The sequence below is a fragment of the Canis lupus genome, chromosome 15 (assembly GCF_048164855.1).
Source record: "Canis lupus baileyi chromosome 15, mCanLup2.hap1, whole genome shotgun sequence".
Taxonomy (NCBI): domain Eukaryota; kingdom Metazoa; phylum Chordata; class Mammalia; order Carnivora; family Canidae; genus Canis; species Canis lupus.
The window spans coordinates 51,011,574-51,022,725 of record NC_132852.1 but is presented as its reverse complement, the minus strand read 5'-3'; positions in this window follow the sequence as shown (position 1 = coordinate 51,022,725).

Genomic DNA, 11,152 nt, shown 5'->3' with positions numbered 1-11,152 from the left:
AGCTTTCTGGAAGAGTGTGTACAGAATGAATATTTCTTTCTGAAATAATTGGTTGACTTCCCCAGTGACGCCATTTAGGCCTGGAGTTTTCCTCGTGAAAAAAATTTTAACCATAGTTTAATGACTCTGTTCCTCTAATGCCCCCCTTCCAATGTGATTTCCATTTGTATGACAAGTACTTTTTAATTCTTTCATTTTCTCCTGAGCTTTGAAAGCTAAGTTTTTATCTCCTTATTTAATCTGTCATTTGAGAGCTCGTGTGTGTTGCGTTCTATTTTTTCCAAGGCAATGTTTATTTATTTCTTAATTAATTTTTAAAAAAACCTCAATATATCTTAAATTCTTTGCATTTGTGTAAAGCTGCTGGTCTACACTTCTCAGATGCCTAGCAATATAACTTTTTGATGTTTTTCTTTTTTTCTTTTGAGTCTGTTGAGTGTGCAAGGGTTTTGCTTCCCTCTCACCTCTAAATGGAGGCTGTCCTTTGTGGGGGAGGTTATAGATGTTTAGTGGTAGAGAGGCTCTTGGGTGGCTCATTCAGTTAAACACTGACTCTTGATTTGGGCTCAGGTCATGATCTCAGGGTGGGGAAATGGAGCCCCTAGCCGGGGGCTTCAGGCTCGGTGGGGAGTCTGATTGAGATTCTTGCTTCCCCTCTGTCCCTCCCCCTCTATGCATGCTCTCTCCTTCTAAAATAAATAAATACATGTTTTAAAAAATGGTTAGTGGTAGAAAACAGGGAGACTCTGACATCTTAGAACACACACTCATACTAAATCTCATGTTGCTCGAGATACACACGTTGCTCCAGACTAGCAAGAATTTTTCCTGGCTTGCAGTGAAGGCACTTATATAATAGGTATTTTGTGTGATGACTTAGCATTGATTTACCATTTGCTGACCAAGATCAGCAAATTCAGAGCTTCCGGCCTTTCACTTATTGTTCTGTTTCACCACAGTATTAGCTCACTAAGATTAACACAAAAAAATATTACCTCTGAGGGTCTCTGTTCCTTTGCTTCTTTGGCTAATACACTCTGTTAACAAGAGCTTAGCAATTAGCCTGCTCTTCTAAGCAAGGTATACATGATTTGGCCATTCTTTGCTATCATATTCATCCAATAAGTATTTGTTGAACACTCATTATCACTCTTATGGTACAAGAATGCACAAATTCTTTTTTTTTTTTTTGATATTTTCAAATCGTCCTATTTTATTTTTTATTTTTTAAAATAAATTTATTTTTTATTGGTGTTCAATTTGTCAACATACAGAATAACACCCAGTGCTCATCCTGTCAAGTGTCCACCTCAGTGCCCGCCACCCAGTCACCCCCACCCCCGCCCACTTCTCCTTCCACCACCCCTAGTTCGTTTCCCAGAGTTAGGAGTCTCTCATGTTCTGTCTCCCTTTCTGATATTTCCCACTTATTTTTTTCTCCTTTCCCCTTAATTCCCTTTCACTATTTTTTATATTCCCCAAATGAATGAGACCATATAATGTTTGTCCTTCTCCGATTGACTTATTTCACTCAGCATAATACCCTACAGTTCCATCCACGTCGAAGCAAATGGTGGGTGTTTGTCGTTTCTAATGGCTGAGGAATATTCCATTGTATACATAGACCACATCTTCTTTATCCATCATCTTTCGATGGACACCGAGGCTCCTTCCACAGTACGACTATTGTGGACATTGCTGCTAGAAACATCGGGGTGCAGGTGTCCCAGCGTTTCACTGCATCTGTATCTTTGGGGTAAATCCCCAACAGTGCAATTGCTGGGTCGTAGGGCAGGTCTATTTTTAACTCTTTGAGGAACCTCCACACAGTTTCCCAGAGTGGCTGCGCCACTTCACATTCCCACCAACAGTGCAAGAGGGTTCTCCTTTCTCCACATCCTCTCCAACATTTGTGGTTTCCTGCCTTTTTAATTTTCCCATTCTTACTGGTGTGAGGTGGTATCTCATTGTGGTTTTGATTTGTATTTCCCTGATGGCAAGTGATGCAGAGCATTTTCACATGGAATGCACAAATTCTTGCCATCACAGTCAGGACTTGCTTTTCCACCTCTTGGCCAGGTTTGTACTTAAGGTGAAAAATTTGGTGAGAAGGTATTCCAGGCAGAGGTAATAACCACTTCAAAATCCATGAGGTAAAGTTGAGCTTGGTGTATGGAGGACCAGCAAAAAAGCCAATAGGACAGGGACAATGGCATGTGCTTTGCTGTAAGGTGATCCTCTAAGGTCTGTTCTGAGTCCTCTCTTGGCCTCTTCCATCAGCCTGGGCTGATTTTCACTAACCTCAGCAACTCAGCATAGTGCTTTGTACTAGTGTTGCCTTTCTAACTTTACTTTTTAACTCTAGTGTCTGATCTAGTGCTTGGCTTTCTCCCTGCAAGCAGATGCTTCTAGCCAATTCTGTACCCACCACAATTTGAAGCTTCTTCCTTCCATGATTCCTTCTCTTATGGTTTTTACTCTGAGTCTTTTGAAGAAAAAAAGAAATATGAAATTGTGTTTGTTGTTTTCGGTTTTTAGAAATAGTTCTGTTTGGTCTCCAGTTAAGGGGAAAAATGTCAGGTTGATTTTCCCTGCCTCTAGATTTGCTAGCAATTTTCCTTAGAATTTACCACTTTCTGAGTCAATGTAGCAGAGCCGATCAGATTTTGTGATGCCAACCCATGCTAATAAATCTCACACAAAATATAAAAGCAGAATGACGATTTACTAAATTTCACTGGGAATTATGATCATAATGGGACAGAATGTTCACATCTCCATAGTTAGCACATTTTTTTTCCTTGTGAGCAAGTTTCATAGAAGGATAATTTATTAAAGGACAATTCAGTGAAGATAAATCAAAATAAAATGAGTTAGTGTGATGTTGAGAATGTTTAGTGTTATCAGGCCTAATGCTTTGATGCTCCCATCTCTACAAGAGGACCCCATCTATCAGAAAGACCAAATGCCCATATTGGCCTGAGGGTTCCAGCATGGTCAGAGCTAGAACAATCTCAGCCAACATTTGCATCTAATTTTTTTCCTCATGCTTCTGCAGCTGAAAAAAAGGTTAATAAGTATAGTAGATATCATGATAATTTCTCATATTCTTTTCTTCCTCCAGTAATATCATACTGTACCTTCCCACCTGTTGGCATTAGATATAAGCAGTTACGGTTCTCTTTAGCCAACTAGTTGAGAGTGAAAACCACTAAGAGCCACAATGTGACCTGCAACCTAACCTTCTCCTCCCCTTCCAGAGTGATTAGTGATGCCTTCTTTATCCTGGTCTCCAAGTAAGAATGATGTAGAGAAGAGTCTCAACCAATTCCACCTATAAGCAAGACACAGACCTTCCTTATTTTAAACCATGAATATTTGGGGATTGTTTGCTACCATGGCAAAATTAGGTTCATGTTGATGGATATGGTACTTTATCATAGGGAGTGCCATAAAACAACCTTAAATATGTGGTATTGACTTCATGGGTTATATGGCAGACAATAAAGTCAATTTATCATTGACTGGAAAAGTGAGGATCAGTATTACTCAGTGGCTAAATTTTTGGTAAAAGGAACAATTACTTGGCAGGCACAATGAGGCATTCACACAGGCTGTAAGTAACCATGGCTAAGTAGAGAAAGAGAAAGAGGCAAGGGGAAGAGAAAGCTAAGAAGTATTCAGTAAGATTCGTCACTCAAAAGAAACTTAAGGGGTGCTTAGATGGCTCAGTCAGTTAAACATCTGCTTTTGGCTCAGGTCATGATCCCAGGGTCCTGGGATGGAGCCTTATGTTCAGCTCCCTGATCGGCAGGGAGTTTGCTTCTCCCTCTCCTTCTGCCCCTCTTCTCACTTGCGCTCTCTCTCAGATAAATAAAATCTTGAAAAAAAAAAAAAAAAGAAATTTGGGTATAGCCGTTGCTCATAGAGCTGACTGCAATAAGATAGAAAAGCCAGAAATATGTCTCAGAGAATTTTGCTGTCAAAATAATCAACAGCACAGACTAAAAATAAGCCATGACTATTTGATACTTACAAAGATCCTGGGGTTCCCAACTGTATTTAGGCAAGAAGTAAGCTGAGAGAGTTGCTCAGGTACCAAGAAGACATCTTGCTAATGTCCAATTCAGATGCAGTCAGGGAAGATACTATAAAACAAACAAACAAACAAACAAACAAACAAACAAACAATTACAGAGAGTGTGAATCCAGGGAGAAAATTGGACATGTCACCTATTCCCAAGGGGGAGAACTAGAACCTGTTTAAAAATCATTCCCTGCCAGGTATTGGGGCAATCCTTAATACATCTTTTTGGAACCTTTTCAGAACTGCTACAGAGAAGACCATGTTACGTGGGGACTAGTGTACACTATGTTTACACTACACTGTAGTGTACACAGTAAGAAAACTACACTGTAGTTCTTCTGCCAGAATGTTTCCTGCAGTTATCTGTCCTGGTTCCATTATTGCATATTGGATTTTGGAGATGTTCATAGGCCTTCAAGTTCAAGAAGATCACAAGATACTGCACAAAACCACCAAATTCCTTAGAAAATCTGGGTTTTGGAATTGATGTCATGACTGGAAGAACTTTGGCATTGCTTCCCTTGGGTGGGCTGCATATTTTGTATGGGGGTAGAAGAGAGAACTAAATATTTTCTGACCAGAATTGTGAATTATGATAGTCATTAGGGCTATTTACCAATCTTTTAGTTATTCCCCTTCTGCAAGTCTAAGAGGATTGCAATTGCCAAATCTTTTGAGGAGAGCCATGGCCATTTGACCTGGATTTGGCTTAGAAAACATGAGGAGCTATGATTTGTGTGATGTCCAGAAAAAAAAGTCTTTAACAGTCAGTGCATGCTTTGTTATTTCCCTCTCTCCCTGGTGACTGGCCATGTTCCAGATGGTGAAAGCCCTGTCATCCTAAGTGCCTGTGTGACTGATGTGAGATGAGCATGTAGCATAAGCAATAAATTGAACTATGATGTTTTAGTCACTTAAATTTTAGGAGCATTTTTACTGTGGCACAGCATAATATACCCTGACTTATACAATCCCAAACTTGATCAAATAAAATAAATAACAAATATTATGGCCTATATTCCTCAAGATTTCAACCCTAAACAGAATACAGGCACACTCTATTGTACGGCACTTCACTTTGTTGCGCTTCACAGATAACTGCATTTTTTACAAGTTGGAGGTCTGTGGCAACTCTGCATCCAGCAGGTCTATCAGCACCATTTTCTCCACAGCATTTGCTCATTTCATCTGTCATGGTTTGGTTATTCTCACAATATTTCAAACCTTTTCATTATTATTATGTTTGTTATGGTGATCTGTGATCGTGATCACTGAAATCTTGGATGATGATTAATGTATTTTTGGATTTGTAAAGGTTTTTAAAATTAAGGTAGGAACAGTTTTAAAGACATAACACTATTGTGTATTGCATCAGCACAGTGTATACTGTAGCGTGGTATAGTGTAAACATAACTTTTATATGCACTGGGAAACCAAAAATTCATTTGACTCGCTTCATTGTAATATTCACTTTACTACAGTGGTCTGGAACCAAACCTGCAATATCTTCAAAGTATCCCCATATTAGCAAAGGAAACTCAATTCTCTCAAAACAATGCAATACAAACAAATTAGATGCGGCTCAGGAATGCAACAATATTTTTAATGTAAGAAAATGTATATATGTAATCCACTGCATTAACACCTTGTAGAAAAAGCCATATGCTCATCTCAATAGATACAAAAAATGTGATAAAATTCAAGACTCATTCAATAAGCTAAAAACAGAAGGAAACTAATTTAACTTGATACAAGGTAACGACAAAACCCCCTATAATGTGTACAATTATAATTAGGGAAACACTGGGATCGTTCCCATAGATTTAAGAACAAGAAAGGGATTCCCAACTTTACTGCTTATATTTAACATTGCATTAGAAGTCTGAGATTGGAATAAGATAAATAAAATAAATTACGGGCATAAAGATTGGAAGGGAAGAAATAAAAGTGTTAGTACATATGCTACTGTTTTCATAGGAAATTTAAAAGTACAAATTTTCCTTTTTAAAGGAAACATGCATCTGTTCTGTGACCTAGCATTTCTACTTTTACCTACCTGCCCGACTGAACTTTGGCATATGTGTACAAAAACTCGTAGTTGCCCTATGCATAACAGCAAAAGCCTGGAAAAAAGAAATGTCCATTGAAAGAAAATGAGTAAATTTGATACAGTCACCCACTAGAATACTATGTACGATTGAGAATGAATAAACTATGAGTAAATGTAAAACACAGATAAATTTTAGTTATGTAATGCTGAGTAAAGAAAATAAGCCTTAGAAGAAACATATAATATGAAGTTCTTTTTGTTTTGTTTTGTTTTTATTTAAATGCAATTAGCCAACATAATATGAGGTTCTTTATGTAAAGTTCCAAAATTAATGATAAAACTCTATAAATTATAATGTAAAAGAGTCTAACTGTATATTAACTAAATGGAATTTAAATAAAATTTTGGGAAAAAGTGAATAAAGTAAAAAAAGTCTAAAAGGTCATAAACTCAAAATTTGATTGAAGGATATATAAGAAGATGTGCCATGGAAGGAGTATATAGGTAGATATAAGTTACTGATAATATTTGAGCTCTTTGGGCACTGTATTCAGAGGTGCTCATTATTAGGTAAAAATTCAAATAATACCACTAAATTTAGAGATCTATACATAGATCATTAATGTTAGATACGGAGTAAGGGCTATATTGATTTTATTCTGCACATATGTGCATGTATGTATGTTAAAAACATGTGCATGCATAATCAAATACAATAGAAAATACATATACACATATACTTACATATATATAATTAGACTCTAGACAGATGGACACTCATTTTAACTCCCACATGCAAGTGGATATATGTACAAATATCAAGAGGTTAACATACACAGACGTACACAAAACCACACGTATAAACTTAAGTACAGAAATAGAAAGTAGCATTGTGCTTTCAAAACTATTAAAATATGAATAGGTATAGATTTGGGATGATAATTAGGCATGGGTGAATTGATGGATGGGTGGCATGAAGTAATATCTATACATAAGAGCAGTAGGTTGAAGTCAATGAAATTTTAGAAAGACATTCAAAAAGGAACAATGTCTTGTGAAAATGTTTAAGACAATACCAGAAATTAGAAATGTTCTGTGTACAAAATAATATTCATCTCTAGACATATTAATGTATTCCATTTTCTCTACTGCTGTTTGTTTGCTTAACTTATAAAAATGTATGACACCACCCCCACCAACCTGGGAAGTTGTGAAATAACAATCATCACTTCACAGATGATACCTGGCATCAGAATTGTGTTGTCCAGCACTGGGATTTCCTTCAAAAGAATTGGCTTAATGGTGCAGAACCTAGAAAAACTAAAGTGTGAGTTCTCAGTAGCAGAAGTTCCATCTAGTCTGAAGGTTTACAGTGGAAATAATCAGAAATCGCCAGGGAAGACTTTCTGTTGTCATTATTTACAATGCAGTATCACTGGCTCTTATCAACATATTATTCCTTTCTCCTTTTGCCCTCTTAGCAGAAAATATCTGCAATCATATGAAATATAGGCAATTCCCAGCATACATGACTTGGCTTATGAACATATACACACTGATACAGAAGAGTCTTGTATGCACAGTCCTGTTCCATAGTCTCAAGATAACAAGTGGGGTTTTTTTTTCTTTCTTTTTTTGGTCTCTTTAATTCATAAGATTTGAGGTGGAAATGACCTAAAACTGTGCCTTTACATTCAGCACTCAAAAACCCACAAGACATTGGTGCTCAGAAGTAGCTAGATCAGTTTCTTTCTGAAGCGAACAAAAATGAATCTCGCATCTATGTTACGAGCGATAATTGATTCTTCCCAGGAACAGAATTTATGGCATTTGGTTCACTAACACACACCCCTTACCACTGTATATTTTAACCAGTGGATTCAGTGATTCTACATATGATTGGAAATTTCTGACTATTATCTCCTTCAGGGTAGTTCATCTTATAATTCACATTGCGAAATGCAATTTACTTTGTTATAAAATAAATATCCAAGGATGGTATTAACTTTACAAAAAAGATAAAAAATTCAATTTATTAAAACTTATCAAATATATTCAAATACATGAATAATACAATTTAAAAAATCTAATTGAATTATGTTAGGAGAATAACACAGAACCAATTCATTAAGTTTAAAGCTGTAAATAAAGCAAAAAAAAGTATTTATCTTGCCTTCCTGGTATGAACATTTTGTAATCAAATAGAGTAAACATATTTTATAAAGTATTTTGATTAGGAATAAAAATAATTATTAAACTACAGTATCACTATTTTGCAACCTCAATGGATTATTGGATATAAACAATTAAACTCAATAGCTTCTAATGGCATAAAAAGAGAACAACTAGATATTATGTGCTTCGTGATGAAAAAACACAAACAACACAATACCTATAGTATTACCAAAGGAATCGAATATGAGAGTGATCAAGTCTATAGATCTGACAATTTGTCAGAATTTTAAAGGACTGTGAACATGTGGAACCGAAACATAATTTAATACAATTCCAATTTTAAAACTCAGCAGAATTTTTATGGAAATTGACAAGATTATTACGACATTTATATATAAATTCAAAGGACAAAGGATAGGTTAAAAATGCTAAAAAGAATGAAGTGGGAAGGGTACCTGGGTGGCTCAGTTATTAAGCATCGGCATTCGGCTTGGGTCATGATCCAGTGTCCTAGATCAAGCCCCACATGGGCTCCTGGCTCAGTGGGGAGTCTGCTTCTCTTTCTGCCCCTCACCCTGCTTGTGCTCTCTTCAAATAAATAAATAAATCTTTTTTTTTTCTTTTTAAGAATGAAGTTGGAGAATTATGCTTGAGTTCAAGATTTACAATAAAACTAAAATAATCAAGATCTATAGATCAATAAAAGAGAATTGCTCTCTCAAGAGTAAACTCTTTCATATATTTTGATTGGTTTCACATAAAGTTTGCAATGGGGAAAAATTGTATTTTCAACAAATCATGCTAGAAATACTGGATATCCATAAGGCAAAAATATTATTAGAACATTATGTGACATGTACCCCATATAGAAAAAGTACTCAAACAGATCATGAACATACATGTAAAGTCTAAAACTATCACATTTCTAGACTCAATATAGTAAGGAAATCTTTGCTACTTTGAGATGAACAAATATTAAGCCAAAAGCACAAATCATTAATGTCATATTAGACTTCAACAAAATTAAAACTCTTGAATTTACAGAAGCATTGTTAAGAAAATGAGCTGAGAGAGCTGGGAGACTGGGAGAAAATATCCATTATAGTTTTATCTGATTTGTAACAAGTATATATAATTTTTGCAACTATTGTCAATAAGGAGAATACGTATACTTAATAAAAACAAAAATTTGGACAAAGACTTACACAGATGTTAAATGATAAAAAAGATACAAATAGATAACACACAAAAGATGCTTAAAACTTTTAGTCATTATACAAATGCAAGTTACAACCATAACAAAACGTGATATGCACACAGAATGATCTTAATTAAAAAGACTGACGAGGTCAAGTTTTGTTGAAGAAATGCTGCTCTCAAAACTCACAAATTGCTGGTGGCAATGCAAAATGTCATACCCTTTATGGAAAAAAGTTGGGCAGATTCTTACAAAGTTGACCATATACTACTGACCATACAATCCAGGAATCCAATTCCTAGATATTTACCCAAGTGAAATAAAACCATATATTCAAACAAAGACTTGTACCCAAATATTCACAGCATCTTTGATAATAATAGCCCAAAGTGGAAGCAACCCAAACTTCTCTAGACAGGTAAATGATAAACCAGTTGTAGTATATTCAACAATATTTATATTAGAACCAAAAAAAGGGGGGTGGACAAATCATCAATATGCTCAATTAGTTGGATGAGTCTCAAAACATTTTACTCAGTTAAAAAAGCTACACACAAGAGTTGAAAGAATTATTTTCATTTATTTGAAATAATCCAAAAGACAAAATACATTTTTGGTGATAGAATGTTGGTTAGTGGCTTCCTTGGGCTGTTGGTGGGGACAGGGATGGCAAGGGAGAAAGAAGAGACGTTTAAGAGCCTCAGTACCTTTGGTTTCAAAATATTTTATTCTGAAACTCTTAAGGCAGGAAATAGTTCAGCATTTTTTTCCTGGATATCACAAACAACTTGTGACTCTAGACCTACTTTTAAAAATGAAAATAACCATTAAGTATTGATTCCTTAATATTTCTCATGTATGTTTGATGCCTGCACTCCAAGGTACAAATCCCTATATTAATAACACTGATTGCTGTAAATCTCAGTAGCTTAAGACAGCAAATGTAGGTTGGTCAGCTCATTTCCAAATAGTGACTCAAGTATGCAAATTCTTTCTAATTTGTCATGTCACCAATTCAGAAATCATAAAATTTCTGTCATAAGGATGGCAGTCAGAAAGAGAGAGTCAAGGATCTGGCAAGAGAATTTAGACAGATCTTTAAAAGGGTATACCAGTATTCCTCAAATCCTAATGCAGAAGAATCATCTTGAGATTTTGTTACAATCTCCACAGTCCATTGACTCAAAGTAGTTTAAGTGACCAAAATCAAATTCCAAGAGGGACTTGGAAATTTAGTTTTTACTGTCTGTAGGAATAGGATTTAGACTGATGAGTAACTGGCATTCCCTGTCACACATGCTTTACCTAATATCAAGACTTACTATATGAAAGTCAGACTGATTAAAACATTGTGGTACATGTATAAGAAAGGACTTTAGTTGAGAATTCAGAAACAGATCCATATAAATGTGTGTGACACACATAGGTATATATATATATACACACACATATAAAATGATAGTAAAGGTATATCAAATCATAAGTGAAAGGACAGATTATTCAGGAAGTAATTAACAAGGTATGGGGAAAAATTGGTTCCTTCCACCATAAAAAAAAATCCCAGTGGATTACACATTTAAATAATAAAAACAACATAAAATTTTGGTAGAAAAAATATAGAATATCCTTATGATAATATTAG